The sequence below is a fragment of the Podarcis cretensis genome (assembly GCF_951804945.1).
Source record: "Podarcis cretensis genome assembly, chromosome: 1".
NCBI lineage: Eukaryota > Metazoa > Chordata > Lepidosauria > Squamata > Lacertidae > Podarcis > Podarcis cretensis.
The window spans coordinates 131,579,189-131,598,815 of NC_137170.1; positions in this window are offsets into that span (position 1 = coordinate 131,579,189).

Genomic DNA, 19,627 nt, shown 5'->3' on the forward strand with positions numbered 1-19,627 from the left:
TAAAAACACTGGCCTCTTGACAAACCTTATATCATTCCTCTGTCCGCTGCTCCTCACAAATGAATAATGTCCACTTAATAGCATCTGAATGCAAGAAGACTTATTGCACAAGACCCATTTCCTCCTCCGATGTAAATTAGGCTCAGAGGGAATTCCACCGCAAAACCACAATTCTGTCGGGAGGGCAGGGAAAGAATCCTGTGAAAATGTGTCTGGACTCTTCCCAAATGCCCATTAAGCAAATACAGGAGTTTAATTTCCACCACGGAAAGTCTGAGATCCAAAGGGATTAAAGAACAGAACGTTGTGTGTGTGTGTGTGTGTGTGTGTGTGTAAGAGAGAGAGACAGAGAGAGAGAGAGAGAGAGAGAGAGAGAGAGAGAGAGAGAGAGAGAGGGGACTTCTGGCTGTAGCAAGATATGCATCTGCAGTACAGTAGCTGAAAGATGTGTATTCATAATGTCCTATGGGCCTGTGAGCCTTTGGAATATGCGTTGCCTCTCAAGGTGAGCACAACTCATCAAAATAAGGGAAGACGGTCAACTTTTGGTGTTCCTGATGTGTGCATCAGGAATGCAGCAGAAGTTGGATTCTTCTTGCCTCTGTCAAGAAGCCAGCAGTGTCTATTTGCCCCCTCTGTTGTCTTAAGGGGAGGTTTCCCACTTGGTGAGTTGCCAAAAGCTTGTGGAGGCGCTTCTGTGTGTTGTCTTGGGAAGACTGGAAACTCAATTAAAAATGGTGGGAAGGAGATGGAACATTTGTTTTGTATTTAATTTATCTGAGGAAGGATTTATTTATTTATTTATTTATTTATTTTTGGGGGGGAAGGTTGCAAGAATTTCTGTGCCTGAAAACCGTGAGTCATCAGGATCGTATCTGCCGAAGGTAGATGAAAGAGACAGTAGGTTGAGTACATAGAGGTTTGAATGATAGGAAATGCTTCCTAACTTTCAGTGGCGCCAGCAGCATAGGAGGCACACGTCCAGGATCCCATTCAGCAGAATCAGTGCAGCTGTAGAAATAAGTGAAGGAATGCACATCACCATCTAAAGCGGGGAACTCCATAAGATCAGCGGGTGGCGCTGTGGTCTAAACCACTGAGCCTCTTGGGCTTGCCGATCATAAGGCTGGCAGTTCGAATCCCTGCAACGGGGTGAGCTCCCGTTGCTCTGTCCCAGCTCCTGCTAACCTAGCAGTTCAGAAGCACATCAGTGCAAGTAGATAAATAGGTGCCGCTCTGGCGGGAAGGTAAACGGCGTTTGCATGCACTCTGGCACTCGTCATGGTCCTCTGTGCACCAGTAGAGGTTTAGTCATGACTTGGAAAGCTGTTTGTGGACAAACACCGGCTCCCTCAGCCTGAAGCGAGATGAGCGCCACACCCCATAGTCGCCTTTTGTCTGGACTCAACCATCCTGGAGTCCTTTACCTTTTACCTTTATGTTTTTACCAATAAACCACAGCCTAAAAACTGCCTTATGGCACCACTAACAACAACTATCTAGGTTATAAAGAGCTTTTGCAAAGGTAGTGGGGTTGTCACTGTAGTCCAGGACTGCCATATTTCAAAAAGTAGAATTCCTGTATCAACTACTCCAAAAATAGATTCTTATCTCGTACATCCAGGTTTGCCCTGACATTTTGGCATTTCGGCAAAATTCCACCCTGATGCCATTTTTCCACCCCAAAACCAGGACATGCCAGGGATTTTCCTGACATATGGCAAGCCTATTGTGCTCCCTCACACTTCACTCAAAATCCAGTCCAGATGGTTGGGAGACAATCTAGAGGTAAAGGTAAAGGTAAAGGTACCCCTGCCCGTACGGGCCAGTCTTGACAGACTCTGGGGTTGTGCGCCCATCTCACTTAAGAGGCCAGGGGCCAGCGCTGTCCGGAGACACTTCCGGGTCACGTGGCCAGCGTGACATCGCTGCTCTGGCGAGCCAGAGCCGCACACGGAAACGCCGTTTACCTTCCCGCTGGTAAGCGGTCCCTATTTATCTACTTGCACCCGGAGGTGCTTTCGAACTGCTAGGTTGGCAGGCGCTGGGACCGAGCAGCGGGAGCGCACCCCGCCGCAGGGATTCGAACCGCCGACCTTTTGATCGGCAAGCCCTAGGCGCCACCTGCGTCTAGAGGAGGACTCCACAAAACAGCACAAAGTGGAAGTACCAGCATTAGGCTCTCGGCATGCCAGCCAATATGAAGAAGCTGCCGAGGAAACAAGAGATGAAGATTTTTTTTATATATAATAATATTTATTAAAGTTTCAAAAAAAAAAATATTACAAAAATGAAAAAAGAAAAAGAAAGCAAAAAATACAAAATACAGAAAAAGTAAGAAAACAATTAAAAACATTTCAATCTTTCCATGTCTTGTCTTTCATTTACTTATTTCCCTGACCTCCTCACACCTCCCTCTTTTGTATTCTAGTTCAATAGTTGTTTCAGCAAGTCCTTACCCTTTTTGCATTTATCTTGATACTTTATCGTAATATATTATAACTTTACATTTTTACATGTTAACAATCCATTTTTACATACCCCTTAACCACATTATTGCTAAAACCACTTAGCTTCATTCCAACCTCCCTCTAACATTCCTTAATTTTACAGTGTTTCTGTAAATAAACTATAAATTTCTTCCAATCTTCTTCTACCGACTCTTCTCCCTGGTCTCGGATTCTGCAAGTCATTTCCGACAGTTCCATGTACTACATCACCTTCATCTGCCATTCTTCCTGGGTGGGTAGATCTTGTGTCTTCCAATACTTTGCGATGAGTATTCTTGCTGCTGTTGTTGCATACATAAAGAAAGTTCTGTCTTTCTTTGGCACCAATTGGCTGACCATGCCCAGGAGAAAGGCCTCTGGTTTTTTCAAGAAGATATATTTAAATACCTTTTTCATTTCGTTATAAATCATCTCCCAGAAAGCCTTAATCCTTGGGCACGTCCACCAAAGGTGAAAGAATGTACCTTCATTTTCTTTACATTTCCAACATTTATTATCGGGCAAATGATATATTTTTGCAAGCTTGACTGGTGTCATGTACCACCTGTATATCATTTTCATAATATTCTCTCTTAAGGCATTACATGCCGTAAATTTCATACCTGTGGTCCATAACTGTTCCCAGTCAGCAAACATAATGTTGTGTCCAACATCTTGAAGATTTTGCCTTCCATGGAGGTGCTGGTGGAAGATCTGGGCAGGCAGATCTGTTTGTTGTGTGAACTTACAACAGTATAAATTTAAGTTGGGAGGGGTTGGCAGCAGAGGGTTAATGAAACCAGAATGACTGCAAATATTTCTTTGTAAGCCAGCAGACCAAATTCTGAGATGCTTCATTTGCTGAAGGATGTAATCCATCCTATCTCCACCCCTTTCTGGGGAGCAGGGTTGGGTTGGGTGAGGGATAAGCTAGCTGGGAGTGGAGAACAATAGACAGTAGTTTTGAGTCAGAGGGTAAGAAAAGGTTAGAAAATACAGACTAATGGAGACAAAGGCTGAGACTTACTTCTGAGCAAACATGTGTAAGAGGGTGCTGTTCATTTGTGCTTTTGAGATCTGTCCCTGAATTTGATAGTCAGGAAACAGAACAATTCCAGAGCTTCAAAAATGTGGGTTTCATCAAGTATCATGGAAACCGTTTATTGGAATTTCCATCTATAGCTGTTAGGCTTGCTGTGGCCAAATCTATTCAAGCCCTCTTGGGCTTTACTCAGACTCTTTAAAATCTTCGAAATTGTAAGTAACCTGAAATTGCATTATAATGTTGTGGGGATGTAAATTCCATCAGTAAAGCCCCACATAAATGTTTGAAGTAATTCCTGATACTGTTCCTACCCACAAATGATCTTTGCCACATATCTGACAGCTGAAGTAGATTGCAAGGGTATATAATTAGGTGCAAACTCTGCAGTGATAAGAAATTGGAGTGAGGTTTGCCATACAGAAGAAAATCATCCTGAAATGTGCCTTATAATACAAGGAAATGTACTTACATTTTAATGTGATTTTTTTTTTTGGGGGGGGGGGTCAACTAACTAGGAACTAGCTACAATTTTATAAATGATACTTGATGTATGGTATAATATATTTATAATAAATATTGTAATAATTTGTAATAAATAGATAAGAAAAATAAATTGACCTTCTCAGTGTAGATGTAGCAGGCAGAAATATGGTCTGGTTGAGCATGGCTTTAGAACTTTGGAAAACTCAGAAGTCCGCTCATTGAAAAAGAATAAACAAAAATATTTTAATGTTCAAAGGGACATGGCGTCAACCCAACACTCAGTTTTCTCAAGATGTTATTTGCATATTAAAAGGAAGCATGCCTTTGAAAGTTATTTACATAATCTCACATTTGCCAGGTTGTGAAAGGCATGAACACACTGCATTTTCAAACAATGCCATCCCAGTTTTTGGAGTCCTGCGATTCAACGTTTCCTGTAAGTGAACATCTATGCATCTGTGGTTCTCAGGAAACAGAAGGCATTTGCAATTATTCACTGTATTGCTGATGCTATGTGCAACCTAGGAGAAAGTTCAGTAGTGAAATATTGGATAGGTGCCTTGAAGCAAACAACCAGGTAACATTTCTGCTGGAAAACCAAGAAAAATCTGCCATAAAATAAATTGCCCATTGATAGCCCAAAAGCTGAGAAAGGTTTGCAATGTTCAGATTAACATTTAAAACTGTAATAATCATGATAATATGCCAACCATATAATATACCCCAGGTGTGTGATGTATGGAAGTGAGAGCTGGAACATAAAGAATGCTGATCGCCAAAGAATTGATGCTTTTGAATTATAGTGCTGGAGGAGATTCTTGAGAGTCCCATGGACTGCAAGAAGATCAAACCCATCCATTCTGAAGGAAATCAGCCCTGAGTGCTCACTGGAAGGACAGATCCTGAAGCTGAGACTCCAATATTTGGCCACCTCATGAGAAGAGAAGACTCCCTGGAAAAGACCCTGATGTTGGGAAAGATGGAGGGCACAAGGAGAAGGAGATGACAGAGGAAGAGATGGTTGGATAGTGTTCTCGAAGCTACCAGCATGAGTTTGACCAAACTGCGGGAGGCAGTGGAAGACAGGAGTGCCTGGCGTGCTCTGGTCCATGGGGTCACGAAGAGTCAGACACGAATAAATGACTAAACAACAACAACAACATGTGTGTCCTAGTGGACGAGTGGAAATAGGAAGTGGAAGCAAAAACCTGACACTCATTCTCATTTCTGCAGACATTGTACGCAACCCAAGTTATAATAATAATAATAATAATAATAATAATAATAATAATAATAATAATAATTTATTATTTATACCCCGCCCATCTGGCTGGGTTTCCCCAGCCACTCTGGGCAGCTTCCAAAAGAATATTAAAATACTGTGATACATTAAACATTAAAAGCTTCCCTAAAGTTATGATTTGTTATGATTTTAAGTTAAAAAACCAGAAAATCCATCTTGCTTGATCTTCTCTCTTGCTAAACTAATTGCTCAATTAGCACATGTGTCACTCTTGATTCTGACACATGAAGTAAAGTAATATAAATAAACCTTGTTATAAGTTATTCGTAATAATGGGTTAATAGTTCATCTTTACCTCTGCCAGAAACAACAAATGATAGAGGAAACCAAAGTTAAAATACTGTAAAATATCTAGAGCTCTAGGAACGACTCAAGTTCTCCTGAGTGGGCAAAATGTCTTGCCAGAAAAATACGACTTTCCCCCCATCTTTTAGCCCTGAAGCCTACTGAAAACAAACCCCAAAGCCTGGCAAGGGATTAACAAAACATTTTCAAACTACAGACATAAAAGACAGGGGTTGAATCATATTTCATTTGGCCTTGTTCAGCAATATTTTTGGCTTTCCAGGGGAAATGGACTTCAGTCAAACTCCTAGAGCTCTCAAATGACTAAATCAGCCACAAATTTGCCCGGCATGGAATTTGTAGCTTGTGACAGGTGAAAGCAATTGATCCCTTGGTAGTTACAGAGAAAACAATGAACAACTGGTAGTGGATGATCATATCCAACTTGAGGAAGCAGTCAATGACTGTACAATTGCCCCATGCTTATTGTGAGACAACTTCTTTAAAGCAGTTCAAAATTAACCCAGAAAATCCCAGTGCTAGGTCGACACTGGGTACTGGTAGCCAGTACTTTTTTTTTCTAAAGAAAATGTTTAGGGGTACTCTCATTTTGACTCAAGAAAACCATCATTTTATAGTTCAAATTTGGAAAAATAAATGCACTAAATGGACAATAGTACAAAGATTCACAAAATGTTTAGGGGTCTGCGTGCCCCTGCGTACCCCCAGAAAAAAACACTTTTTTAAAACATAATTTTTATTGAATTTTTCCATATTTCATTTAATTCAGTATACATATTCATAACTTTTATTATTTGCTCAAAGTGAGCTTTGACTTCCTTCTATCTCTCTTTCTGACATCCCTGTAGTCTATAACATACCTTTCTCATTCCCATAATCACTTCTTTATCCTATAATCGCCTTAAAAGATCACATTCTTATTTATAAATCAGCATCTCAAATTCACATTACAAAACATTTCACGTTAATGCTACAAACGTTTTTAAATGAGTACAATTTTCTTTCAGGTAATGAATAAATTTGTTCTAGTCCTTTTGATATTTTTCTTCGGGCCGATTCCTGATTCTCCCCGTCAGCTTCGCCAACTCCACAAATTCTACCATTTTTATTCTCCAGTCTTCCAATGTGGGGAGTTCTTGCTGCTTCCACCTTCCAAAAGCACTTTGGGTAGCAATAGAGGCTACCATTTTATTCTAAACCACTTCAGCCAGTGTGGTGTAGTGGTTAAGAGTGGTGGACTCATTCTCAGATTCTGCCAGTCATCTCAGCCAGTTCCATGTAGTCCATCACCTTCGTCTGCCATTCTTCCCGGGACCAAGGAGAAGAGTCGGTGGAAGAAGATTGGAAAAAAAATTAAAGTTTATCTTCAGAAATATTGTAAAATTAAGGAATGTTAGAAAGATGTTGGAATAGAATTATGTGGTTTTAGCAGAAAGGATATAAAGGATTACGTAAAAATGAATTGGTGAAAGAAGAGAATGCAAAATCACAATATATTAAGATAAATTATTAAGATAAAAACAAAGGATTTGCTGAAATATCTAACTGAATTAGAATACAAAAATGGGAGGTGTGAGGAGGTCAAGGAAGTAAGTGAATGAAAGCAAGGGATGTAAAGGTTTGATCTGTTTTTTTTTAATTGTTTGTATTTTTTCTCTTTGTAATCTTTAAAATTTGAATAAATATTATGTTAAAAAAAAAAAGAGTGGTGGACTCGTAATCTGGTGAACCGGGTTCTCTTCCCCGCTCCTCCACATGCAGCTGCTGGGTGACCTTGGGCTAGTCACACTTCTCTGAAGTCTCTCAGCCCCACTCACCTCACAGAGTGTTTGTTGTGGGGGAGGAAGGGAAAGGAGAATGTTAGCCGCTTTGAGACTCCTTTGGGTAGTGATAAAGCGGGATATCAAATCCAAACTACTACTACTACTACTACTACTACTATTCTTCTTCTTCTTCTTCTTCTTCTTCTTCTTCTTCTTCTTCTTCTTCTTCTTCTTCCTCTTCTTCCTCTTCTTCTTCTTCTTCTTCTTCTGGAACTATAACTAGGAGGAAGAATTAAAAATGGGCAAATAGGTAATATTTAGACACAGCACCATGGAGAGCTCCAATGAAAGCCAGAGGTGAACCGAGGCCCCTTCAGTTCACCTTTCCCAAGCTTTGAGCCTTTGGCCTGAAGACTCTGGTTTTTACATTGCCAGGCCTTTGTTCCTCCATTCTTTGAAATCGTAGCTTCTGTATGCATTATAAATATTAGGTCCAGTTCCCAGACTGGTGGGGGTACAGCAATGTCAGATTCAGCTATGGCAGACTTAGTCAGCTCCTCCTCCTCTGACCCTGAGCTTGAGGCCAAAGCCAAGGCATAGATAGATAGAGGATAGATTTGTAGATACTCATTTCTAGTTGCCTTCTATTTTATTATAGTTTCTTGCTATGTGCAGACTATCGGCATGAGGTTTAGGAGTTTTTGTTGATATGCAGATTTGAATTAAGAAGTACTTAATGGTTGCTGTTATTGGTTTTAAAAGGGATGCAGGAGGTGCTGTGGTCTAAACCACTGAGCCTCTTGGGCTTGCCGATCAGAAGGTTGGTGGTTCGAATCCCTGCAATGGGGTGAGCTCCCGTTCCTTGGTCCCAGCTTCTGCCAACCTAGCAGTTCCAAAGCAAGCCAGTGCAAGTAGATAAATAGCTACCCCTGTGGTGGGAAGGTAAACGGCATTTCAGTGTGCTCTAGTTTCTGTCACGGTGTCCCGTTGCACCAGAAGCGGTTTAGTCATGCTGACCACATGAGCCAGAAAGCTGTCTGTGGACAAATGCTGGCTCCTTCGGCCTGAAAGTGAAATGAGCGCTGTAACCCCATAGTCGCCTTTGACAGAACTTAACTGCCCAGGGGTCTTTTACTGTTACCTTTTTACCTATTATGTCTTTGCATCCTTATTCTTAGTCCTTATTATGAATTATGTGGGGATTGCTTAATTTTACTGTTTACTTATTGAGTTTTTTTATATATTGTTAGTGACTACTTACCTTTTGTAAGGGAAGTGGGTGGCGCTGTGAGTTAAACCACAGAGCCTAGGACTTGCCAATCAGAAGGTCGGCAGTTCGAATCCCTGCGATGGGGTGAGCTCCTGTTGCTCGGTCCCAGCTCCTGCCAACCTAGCAGTTCGAAAGCACGTCAAAGTGCAAGTAGATAAATAGGTACCGCTCTGGCGGGAAGGTAAACAGCGTTTCCATGTGCTGCTCTGGTTTGCCAGAAGCGGCTTAGTCATGCTGGCCACATGACCTGGAAGCTGTACGCCGGCTCCCTCGGCCAATAAAGCAAGATGAGCACCACAACCCCAGAGTCGTCTGCGACTGGACCTAATGGTCAGGGGTCCCTTTACCTTTACTTACCTTTTGTTTTGTTTATGCAGTTATGTAAATATTTTCATGTGGCAAGCCGCATTGATGAAGGTGATGATGATGTATATTTATTAGCAGCTATGCTCGTAAAAATGACCGCACCTTGAGCATGTTTTAACTATGGAAAGAAAGCATACAAATAAAGGATGGGGATGATGCAACAGGAGCTTCCAAACAAGGAAAAGACACAGGTTCCAGCAGAGCCCCCCCATTGCAAAAAGGTAGGCTAATAATAATTTTGGCAGCTTCCAAAAACATATTAAAATACTATAATACATCAAACATTAAAAGCTTCCCTAAACAGTGCTGCCTTCAGATGTCTTCTAAAAGTCTGATAGTTGTTGTTTTCTCTCACATCTGGTGGGAGGGCATTCCACAGGGCGGGCGCCACTACCGAGAAGGTCCTCTGCCTGGTTCCCTGTAACTTGGCTTCTCGCAGTGAGGGAACCGCCAGAAGGCCCTCGGTGCTGGACCTCAGTGTCCGGGTAGAACAATGGGGGTGGAGACGCTCCTTCAGATATACTGGACCGATGTTGAAGTGAGCCACACAGACATAGAATTACGATATGAAGGAGGCAATCTGAAGATGTTGGGCCCGTCACTTTGGGGCTCTCGCACTGTTACAGGTTTGCAAGTTGGCAGCATCTGTTTGCACAGCAGGGAAATGATATAACCTGTTCTGAGGGATTCGTTTAAGCTTTTTTTCTCCTCCCCCCTCTTCCCCACTCGCACAAAAGTAAAAATGGCAAAAATTTAGTCCTTAATGGGATCATACTGTTCTTTCCTCACATTGTCAACTTCACTTAATTTCCTCCATGCCATTAACATGTCTAATGCATATGTCAGGCACAAGCCTGATACTATTCAGGCAAGCAGAATGTTGTATGAAGTCGGCAATGTGTTAAAACAATTGAGCAAGCAAGTACTAAAAGTTTGTTGCTGTGGCCATATGGTACAGTGTTTAATTTCCCGTAGTGGAAGGACGTGGCTGTCACAGGGAGAGAAAAATATGATGAATAAATTTACTTGGGGAAACATATTATAATGAAGAATGGCTTTCCGGGGAAGTAAACGGAGGAATTTCAGCTCTGAAACAGGGGCATATGGGAGACATTAAGATCTAAATAAGGGTAGCAGGGCACTGTGCCTTAAAGAATGAAAGACATATCAAGGAAAACAAGGTGATATCTCTTGCTAGGCCAGCTATGAGAGAGACATCTTATACGTGCACGTTGTTGGGCTGAATTATGAAAACGAGAAATGGCATTTGCGTAATTGACAGTCGGAATACCTCTGACAGAAAAACAAAGGCGATGTCTTCATTTGTGGGCTGATGGGCCAGTCCTTTCGTAGGCTAGGCTGCACACTGAAATTGACAAAATGTAGCATATTGAATGAAGATTGTGGTCCTCTTGCCCCTCAGCTGAAAAACAAAAAACAAACAGTAATGATAATCATAAATACTTTTGGGTTTTATTTTTGAGAGTCCCATGGACTGCAAGAAGAACAAACCTATCCATTCTGAAGGAAATCAGCCCTGAGTGCTCACTGGAAGGACAGATCCTGAAGCTGAGGCTCCAAGACTTTGGCCACCTCATGAGAAGAGAAGACTCCCTGGAAAAGACCCTGATGTTGGGAAAAATGGAGGGCACAAGGAGAAGGGGATGGCAGAGGATGAGATGGTTGGACAGTGTTCTCGAAATTACCAGCATGAGTCTGACCAAACTGCGGGAGGCAGTGGAAGACAGAAATGCCTGGCGTGCTCTGGTCCAGGGGGTCACGAAGAGTCGGACACGACTAAACAACAGCATTGTTTTTGGTTTGATTTTGTATGTTGTGCTCTTGTTTGTGAACCGCCCTGAGACGTCCGGGTATAGGGCAGTGTATAAATTGAATAAATAATAATAATAATGAGGTCTATTGATTATTGTGGAGCTTGAGTTAATTCAGTAACATATGAGAGCCCTTTTTGAATAAGGAATAATCAGAGATTTATCATTATAAAAAAGCATCACCCTGCTTCTAACCTGTATCCTTGCAGATATCCCATATGGGCCATCAGCAAGCTGATTGCTCTACTATTCATAATGGTCTGCCTATTCATGATTTTATGCATTTAGGAAGACGTATGAATCGCTTCATCAAAGAGCCATCTCAGCAGTGTCCATAATAAATAATGAGTGTCCATTTATATTCCTTTGTAAGATGTGCAATGGAGAGCTGGAAGAGTGTCTTCCTGCTCTTGGCCTTGTTCCAATGACCCACCCAAAAGCAGGAAGTGATGTCATCGTGAGGAGGCTACAAGTTGACCAAGATGTGAGAAGAGGAAGCAAGAGTCCTGGATGCAAAGCCAGGGCAGAAAAGCAGCACAGATCAAGCATTAAAATAAGTGACAGGCCAACTGAGTGAGGAGGAAGGGGCTTCAGGTGACAGGAGCTACAGGTGCTTCCTGGACTTAGAAAGTATCTGGGAATAGGGAACTGTGGCAAGAATATTAGCCCCAGGGGAATCCACGTCCATTGCAGCTCTCTCCCTGAAGGAATGAAGGATTAGTTTCAAGGAAGCCCTTTTCCTGAAAATCCAAGTTCAGGACTCAATACCACCCATTGAGATGTTTATATATGGGGAGAAAGGACAAGAAAATAACTGTAATGATTTCTGTTGGCACCTATAAACTGGAATGTTTGCCTCACATTCAGCAGCTTCGGTGCATTGCTTGAGGTGTCCTGGAAGTAGAGGACCAATCCCCCAGGCAGAGACTACAAAACCCATGAATCACTGCAAGTGCAAACAGAACACTCACTGCTTCCTAGGCCTTAGATGACAGTGAACCAATATATGAGCCCTCTTCAGATGTTATACATACTGTAAACATACAAGGGAAGTCAGTGTGGATGAAGGCACTATTTTTTTCCTCCATCTCCGTTTCAGCTGCCCTCCATTAGGTGGGGTGGTGGTGGGAAGTAATCCCCCCCCCCCGGGTTCTAAGATGCACAGGAAGTCTTTGCATGTATTGGAGAGTCTCCACTTCACTCTCCAACTTGTGGAAGGCAACTGAATGAACTCGTCCATGCCTGCCCTCTCTTGTATGTTTACTTAACCCTAATGTAGAATACCCCAAGTGCGCTATGATATTGGAGGAATAGAGATGCAAGAGGGAAGTCCATATTTTTAACTGTCAGATGGATTTTCCATGGGTAACCTCCTGCAGGGGCCCGGAAAAACAGAAGCGCAAAATGAATTCCTCCTTGGGGTTTTGCAGATGGCTACAGCAGGTGGGGACGGTTTGATGGTGGTTCGGGCCACTTCCCCTCGCAGAAACCCATGATTTAACTGCAAGAGCAGCCAAGGGGGTGGACAAATGAATGATGACAAAGGCAAGTGGGGGGCATGAATCAGTGGGGAGTAGAAGAGAAGATGAGAGAGAGAAAGAGTCTTTTTGTAGGGGCGTTATAGAAAGCAGGGCTCTAAGAGAAAGGGAGAGAATGACTTGAGGAAAATGCATGAAGATGGAAAAATAAAAACCTATTAAGCAGTTAAGCTTATTGAGGTAAGAAACGTAAACTAAGAGTGGTTGTTCACATGGTTGCACTGTGATAACAAGAAATAAATTCATCTCTTACCTCCAAAGATACTGCCTTCAGATGTCTTCTAAAGGTTGTATAGTTATTTATCTCCTTGGCTCAGGGGTCACATAACTCCATACCCTTCAACATTTCTCTGAAAATAGGATCATCCTACCACACTCTCCCTTCTTGGGAGGAAAGCAATGACAAACCTAGACAGCATCTTAAAAAGCAGAGACATCACCTTGCCAACAAAGGTCCATATAGTAGAAGCTATGGTTTTCCCAATAGTGATGTACGGAAGTGAGAGCTGAACCATAAAGAAGGCTGATCGCCGAATAATTGATGCTTTTGAATTATGGTGCTGGAGGAGATTCTTGAGAGTCCCATGGACTACAAGAAGATCAAACCCATCCATTCTGAAGGAAATCAGCCCTGAGTGCTCACTGGAAGCACAGATCCTGAAGCTGAGGTTCCAATACTTTGGCCACCTCATGAGAAAAGAAGACTCCCTGGAAAAGACCCTGATGTTGGGAAAGATGGAGGGCACAAGGAGAAGGGGACGACAGAGGACGAGATGGTTGGATAGTGTTCTCGAAGCTACCAGCATAAGTTTGACCAAACTGTGGGAGGCAGTGGAAGACAGGAGTGCCTGGCGTGCTCTGGTCCATGGGGTCACGAAGAGTCAGACACGACTAAACGACTAAACAACAACAATACCACACTCTCCAATCCCTCCCCCCAATGAAAGTAGGGACATCCTAAGGAAAAGAGGGCTATGCTGGGATCAAATAAGAAATCAGGATGCCTTGTGTAAATCCAGGCCTGTCCCTGGAAAATAGGGACACTTGGAGGGTCTGTCACACAGTGCTGATGTGTCATGTCAGGTGTGGGTGTGTATAGGGGTACACATGAAAGTCCCTCTGCTTTTGGGGTGCCCTGCACCATACACAGAAACGGGAACATGGGACACTGTCTTATACTGAGCCCAGACCATTGGTCCATCTCATTCAGTATTGTCTACACTTATTGGCTGAGCCTCCCCAGAGTTTCAGGCAGGACCCTCTTCCAGCTCTTCCTGGAGTTGCCAGAAATTGAACTTGGAGACTTCGGCATGCAAAGTAGATGCTATGCCGCACAGTCTATCAGCTGAACTACATAAGAGAATGCATGCAGCTTCCCAGAGGCCTGTGGCATTAAGTCCCCAGAGCTTTCACTTCCGTAGTGTATTCTGCGTTGATGAAGGCTAGGCAGCCCTGACATCTTATGCATGAGAAAGAACAGTATTGTGCGAAAGGGGAACACCTGCAAGAGCTTACCGATTTATTTCAGCTGTGCCTCTCCCACAGACACAGATGAACTACTTTGCCTGGGGTCTGCGGGGCTCTGTAGGAGAGGGGCAAGAAAGGGGGAGCTGAATTTAAGCCAGTCCCCCTCCCCTCTCCCACCCCTGTGTGCTCCATCGTGGATTTATTTTCTAGGCAATCTCCCCGAGGTGAAAGGTGAGCTCATGAACTGCTGTATGATTTAGTGACTTGAAAAACACAACTCCATTCCGCCTGTTTCTGTAACTTGCTCTAGATGGCGAACCTCGGAAAGTCCTTGTCGCTGTCAGGACCCAGGCTCTTGTCATTGTTTGCTCGTGGTTTGTTTGCTATTTTGGATACTGACACTGGACAGATTTAAATAAAATTGGCCAGAAGAGAAACAAGACGCTTGAGTACACAGTGCCTTGCATTGCCTTATATGAATGTCACAAGAATTAGCTTTTCCATACTCCACTAATTTCTCCTCTCCTCAGGTCAGATGCAGAGGCTAGTTCAGGTTATGTAAGGGGACTGTATGAGGGCGCATCATTCAAGGATCTACAGATGGTTAGAGGTGCAAAACTTTGATTGAAAATTGATGTCTAATTTAGGGCTTGTTCTGACATCCACCTCTTTAAGTGATCTTGCAGGTGTTTACTCATGGATATGTTACATGGGAAATGTAACTTTTCCAGGGTAGATCCATGTGCAGGTTCTTAGGTCTCATGAGGTCTAGGAAAAGTGAGTTGGATAATAAGCCCACCAACTTTAAATTCCAACAGGCAGATTGTTCGTGTGATTCCCTTTTAAAAAGTGGAACCACATAATTGATAGAGGATTCATGCAATGACTGATTCACCATTGAAAGAATGGACAAACATTACAGAGCAGATATATCCCTAGCTAATTGGGATGCAAAGCTCAACAGAGGGAAAGCTATGAGCCATCAACTGTTTCAGGCAGTGATAAGGAGAGAAATCACATGATTACAGTGGTACCTGGGTTTACGAACTTAATCCATTCCGGATGTTCGTTCTTAAACCGAAACCATTCTTAAACCGAGGTGTGCTTTCCCTAATGAGGCCTCCGGCTACCGGTGCCCTTCCACCATTCGGATTCCATTCTCAGACCGAGGTAAAGTTTGCAAACTGGGACACTACTTCTGGTTTTGCGGAGTTTGTAAACCGAATCGTTTATAAACAGGACTGTTCTTAAACCGAGGTACCACTGTATTGCTATTTCCATGTGAGAGTATGGTTGCATGAATGCACTAAGTCAATGATGGCCCGTGCCCACTGGGACTGTTCGGGCACAAGCTAGGGGACCAACAGTAGATGGAGCCAGAGCCAATGACAGACAGAGGGACTGGTTGTAAGTAAGAAGGCTGCCAGGCAGGCGCTAGCTGATGGCATACCAAGGGCATACCAAGCTAGCTGATAGCATACCAAGGGTGGGTCTGTTCCCCATTCACTCTAATGAACCAACCTTTACACTACAGTGTGGTGTAGTGGTTAGGAGCGGGAGGTTTGTAATCTGGGGAACCGGGTTCTCCGCTCCTCCACATGCAGCTGCTGGGTGACCTTGGGCCAGTCACACTTCTCTGAAGTCTCTCAGCCCCTCTCACCTCACAGAGTGTTTGTTGTGGGGGAGGAAGGGAAAGGAGAATGTTAGCCGCTTTGGGACTCCTTCGGGTAGTGATAAAGTGGGATATCAAATCCAAATTCTTCTTCTTCTCTTCTTCTACTCAAACTGCATCTGTATGTGACTCAGGATCACAAGCAGCATGGACAATGCGCTGGTCTCTATTCTGACACTCCGTTGATCAGACAACCCGCCAACAGCCAGCATGACTAAACCAACTCAGTAAGGAACATTGCACAAACACCAACCCAAGCAAACTTGGCTTTATGTTGGAATTGCTTTCTGCACTTCCAGTATACATTGGACAATTAGGCAACTGTAGCAATTGTTGTGTACTATTTGGGAGAAGAGGCAAACTCATCCACTGAATCGCCTTCCCAAAATTATTCCTGATGATTATTTTTTAGATGACACTCCACACCCTGAGTGCCCATATGGAGACGAGTCTCCAATAACTCAAAACAACCCAATGTCTCCTATCAGCGCCAATGGAAAATTGGGCCCTCAAGCCCTTGGACTACTGCAATGCACTCTACGTGGGGCTACCTTTGAAGGTGACTCGGAAACTACAACTAATCCAGAATGCGGCAGCTAGACTGGTGACTGGGGGCGGCCGCCGAGACCATATAACACCGGTCTTGAAAGACCTACATTGGCTCCCAGTACGTTTCCGAGCACAATTCAAAGTGTTGGTGCTGACCTTTAAAGCCCTAAACGGCCTCGGTCCAGTATACCTGAAGGAGCGTCTCCACCCCCATCATTCTGCCCGGACGCTGAGGTCCAGCGCCGAGGGCCTTCTGGCGGTTCCCTCATTGCGAGAAGCAAAGCTACAGGGAACCAGGCAGAGGGCCTTCTCGGTAGTGGCGCCCGCCCTGTGGAACGCCCTTCCAGCAGATGTCAAAGCGATAAACAACTACCTGACATTCAGAAGACATCTTAAGGGAAGTTTTTAACGTGTGATATTTTACTGTATTTTTGGTTTCTATGGAAGCCGCCCAGAGTGGCTGGGGAGGCCCAGCCAGATGGGCGGGGTATAAATAATAAATTATTATTATTATTATTATTATTATTATTATTATTGCCATCTTTGCCATGAAAGGAAGGTAACTGGCAATCTAGAGCCTGCTGCTATAGATCCTGCAGCACCGTTTGATCCAGAGCTCCCACTCAGGCACATTAGGCTATCAGCGCCAATGGAAAATTGGGCCCTCAAGCCCTGTCCATGGTACTGATTTCCAAGGCTGCAGAACTGCATGGAAGATAGGTGCCAGACTTGGACCATAGTTAACTCAGTGCAAAAGTCACATGTGCAGTGATGCAGCTGGGCTGGTGATAACCATTCACAGTTCTTCCTGCACTAGAAAACTCAGACCCCAATGTGCTCATGGGAAGACAGGATGAGAAATGGCCTCATTTCAAGCATCTCATCCTCCAGGTATGTGAGCTGGGGGTGGGGAGAAGCTCCAAAGTGTCTTGACTGATTTCTGAAGTGCCTTTCCCCTACGCAGAGCAAAGATGCATCAGAGCCGCTGCTTTCTGATGGGCACAGGAGTGTCAGAAAGGCAATCAACACCCCCCTGCGCCCACAGCAATAAATCTGCCCAAGAATTTGATTAAATATTTAATGAGCTTAAGAGCCGAAGATGAAATATTGTGTTTAATTTTGAACTAGCACATTTATTTATTAGACTTTTTAAAGTACCGAATTGGTTTTAAAAGATAATATTCCTTTAATTTTCTCATGAAAACTGGGACTTAATTAAAAAAGCTATTTTAAGACTCTGGGAAGGGTACTTAACGGAGAGGAGGCAAGGAGAGGCACAACGACATTCGCTTGGAAGGCCCACGGAGGTGAGAGCCGGGAGCCACGTGAGATCGCAGATACAGGTCAGAGAGGAAGGATGATGCAAGAGTTTTGCACCAGGCAGTAAGACTAAAAGTTATCTGTCTCACTGAAACACCCAGAGACAGTGCTCCAGTTTCCCTTCATTTCTGTAACATGCTGGCACTGCGAGTTCTCTTTTTTATTCACTCAACTGTTAATAACAACACTCTGCCCTTCGATTGAATGTCCCAAAGCAGAAACACATAAACTCGAAGATCAAACTCAAAAATAAAACTAAAATTCCCCCATGCACTTTTTATCGCCATCATTATTTTTTATTGAATGTATTAGGGCTGTGCATCCGCATCTAGGGGTGTGCCCTGAATAATGAGGAAAATTGGGGTGACTTGGCACAGACTCCCGTTTTCCTGAGTCAGATCCACACAGATGCACGTTGAAAGGGATCAGGGAGGCCTTGACTTTCCGAGTCACGATGGAACTATTGTTAGGGGCCGAAACCGGGGAGGGGATCTGGTGAAAGAAAATTGGGAATTTAAAGTGTATATAATATAATTTGTTGTTGTTTTTCTTTTAATGAGAGTGGGGGAAATCGTGGAATGGAATCTTTTTTGACCCTAGGGGAAACATATTAAGAAACAAGTACAGATATATAAGTTTTAATGAGAAATAAGATTAAATAAAGTATAAGTGGATGGTTATTTGGTGAAAGAAAGAATGGGAAATTATAGTATATTAAGATAAGATATAAGGATAAAAATAAGATGAAAAATTTGTGGAAGTATTTATATGAATTGGAATATAAAGAGGGGAATTATAGTATGTTAAGATAAATTATTAGAATAAAAACAAAGTTGGAAGGATTTGCTGGAATATCTAATTGAATTAGAATACAAAAATGGGAGGCGTGAGGAAGTCAAGGAAATAAGTGAATGTAAGTAAGTGAGTTAAAGGTTTGACTTGTTTTTTACCTCTTTTTTCTCTTTTTTCTATTTTTTGATGATTTTTTTATTGTATGTATTGTTTTTTCTTTCTTTTTTTCGATTGTTCTCTTTTTATTTTTTTTTCTGTAACCTTTAAAATCTTAATAAAAAATTATTTTTTTAAAAAAAGACTTTCCGAGTCACGACATGGCCTTGGTCCCTCACCCTGAAAAGTGTTTCCCCTCTTTTCTTTCCTGAGGAACCAAACCTAGCCAACTGAGGACATAACCTGTCAGTGGAGGAACTTCTCTGACATAACCAAAGCTCAAAGGGAGGAAAGTGGGATTGGGATTTTTCATTTTGAGAGACAGGTCTAGCTTTTAATGACAGAGCATTATTTTCCAAATATACTCCAATCACAGTGATTTGCATGCGTGAAGAATAAACAGAGTTGTTTTTCCATGTGCCTTTTCTTTCCCCTCTGAGTTTTGTCAGCTCAAATTGCTTTAAGTCAGCTTACTTTAAGTAAGTCAGTTTTGCCTACTGCATAATATCACACATTCAGTTATTGCTAGCTCTTCAGTATGTTTTTTAAAAAACATTTGGAATAAGTGAAGAAGAAGAAGAAGAAGAAGAAGAAGAAGAAGAAGAAGAAGAAGAGTAGTTTGGATTTGATATCCTGCTTTATCACTACCCGAAGGAGTCTCAAAGAGGCTAACATTCTCCTTTCCCTTCCTCCCCCACAACAAACACTCTGTGAGGTGAGTGGGGCTGAGAGACTTCAGAGAAGTGTGACTAGCCCAAGGTCACTCAGCAGCTGCATGTGGAGGAGTGGAGACGCAAACCCGGTTCACCAGATTACGAGTCCACCACTCTTAACCACTATACCACACTGGCTCTCATATTAATGATAGCACTTTCCTTTCCCTGTAACGTTTACTGGTGGTAAACCCAGCACAATTGATAGCCAAGGAAGAATGACCTTCAATGACCTTCGCCCCAAAGCTTTGAACACGATGCATCTCACAAGCCCATTATCACTGAGATGAGTGGAGCAGATCTTGTGACTTTCTCCCATCACAGTTGGCCGCACAGCCTGTGAACAAAAAAATTGGACAGATCTGGATTCCAAACAGCCTTACAGCTCTTTCAAAAGGTTAGAGTTTATTACTCTGGGGAAATCTTCTTACGAATATATTTACAAGTCATGCAGATTGTGTGTTTGTTTTGTAGCTCGACATTTCAGTGTAGGTAGTTGAAAGCAGACATTTTCATTTCTCCCTTAGGGTGCTGCCTTGTAGATTAATGATACTTACGAACTG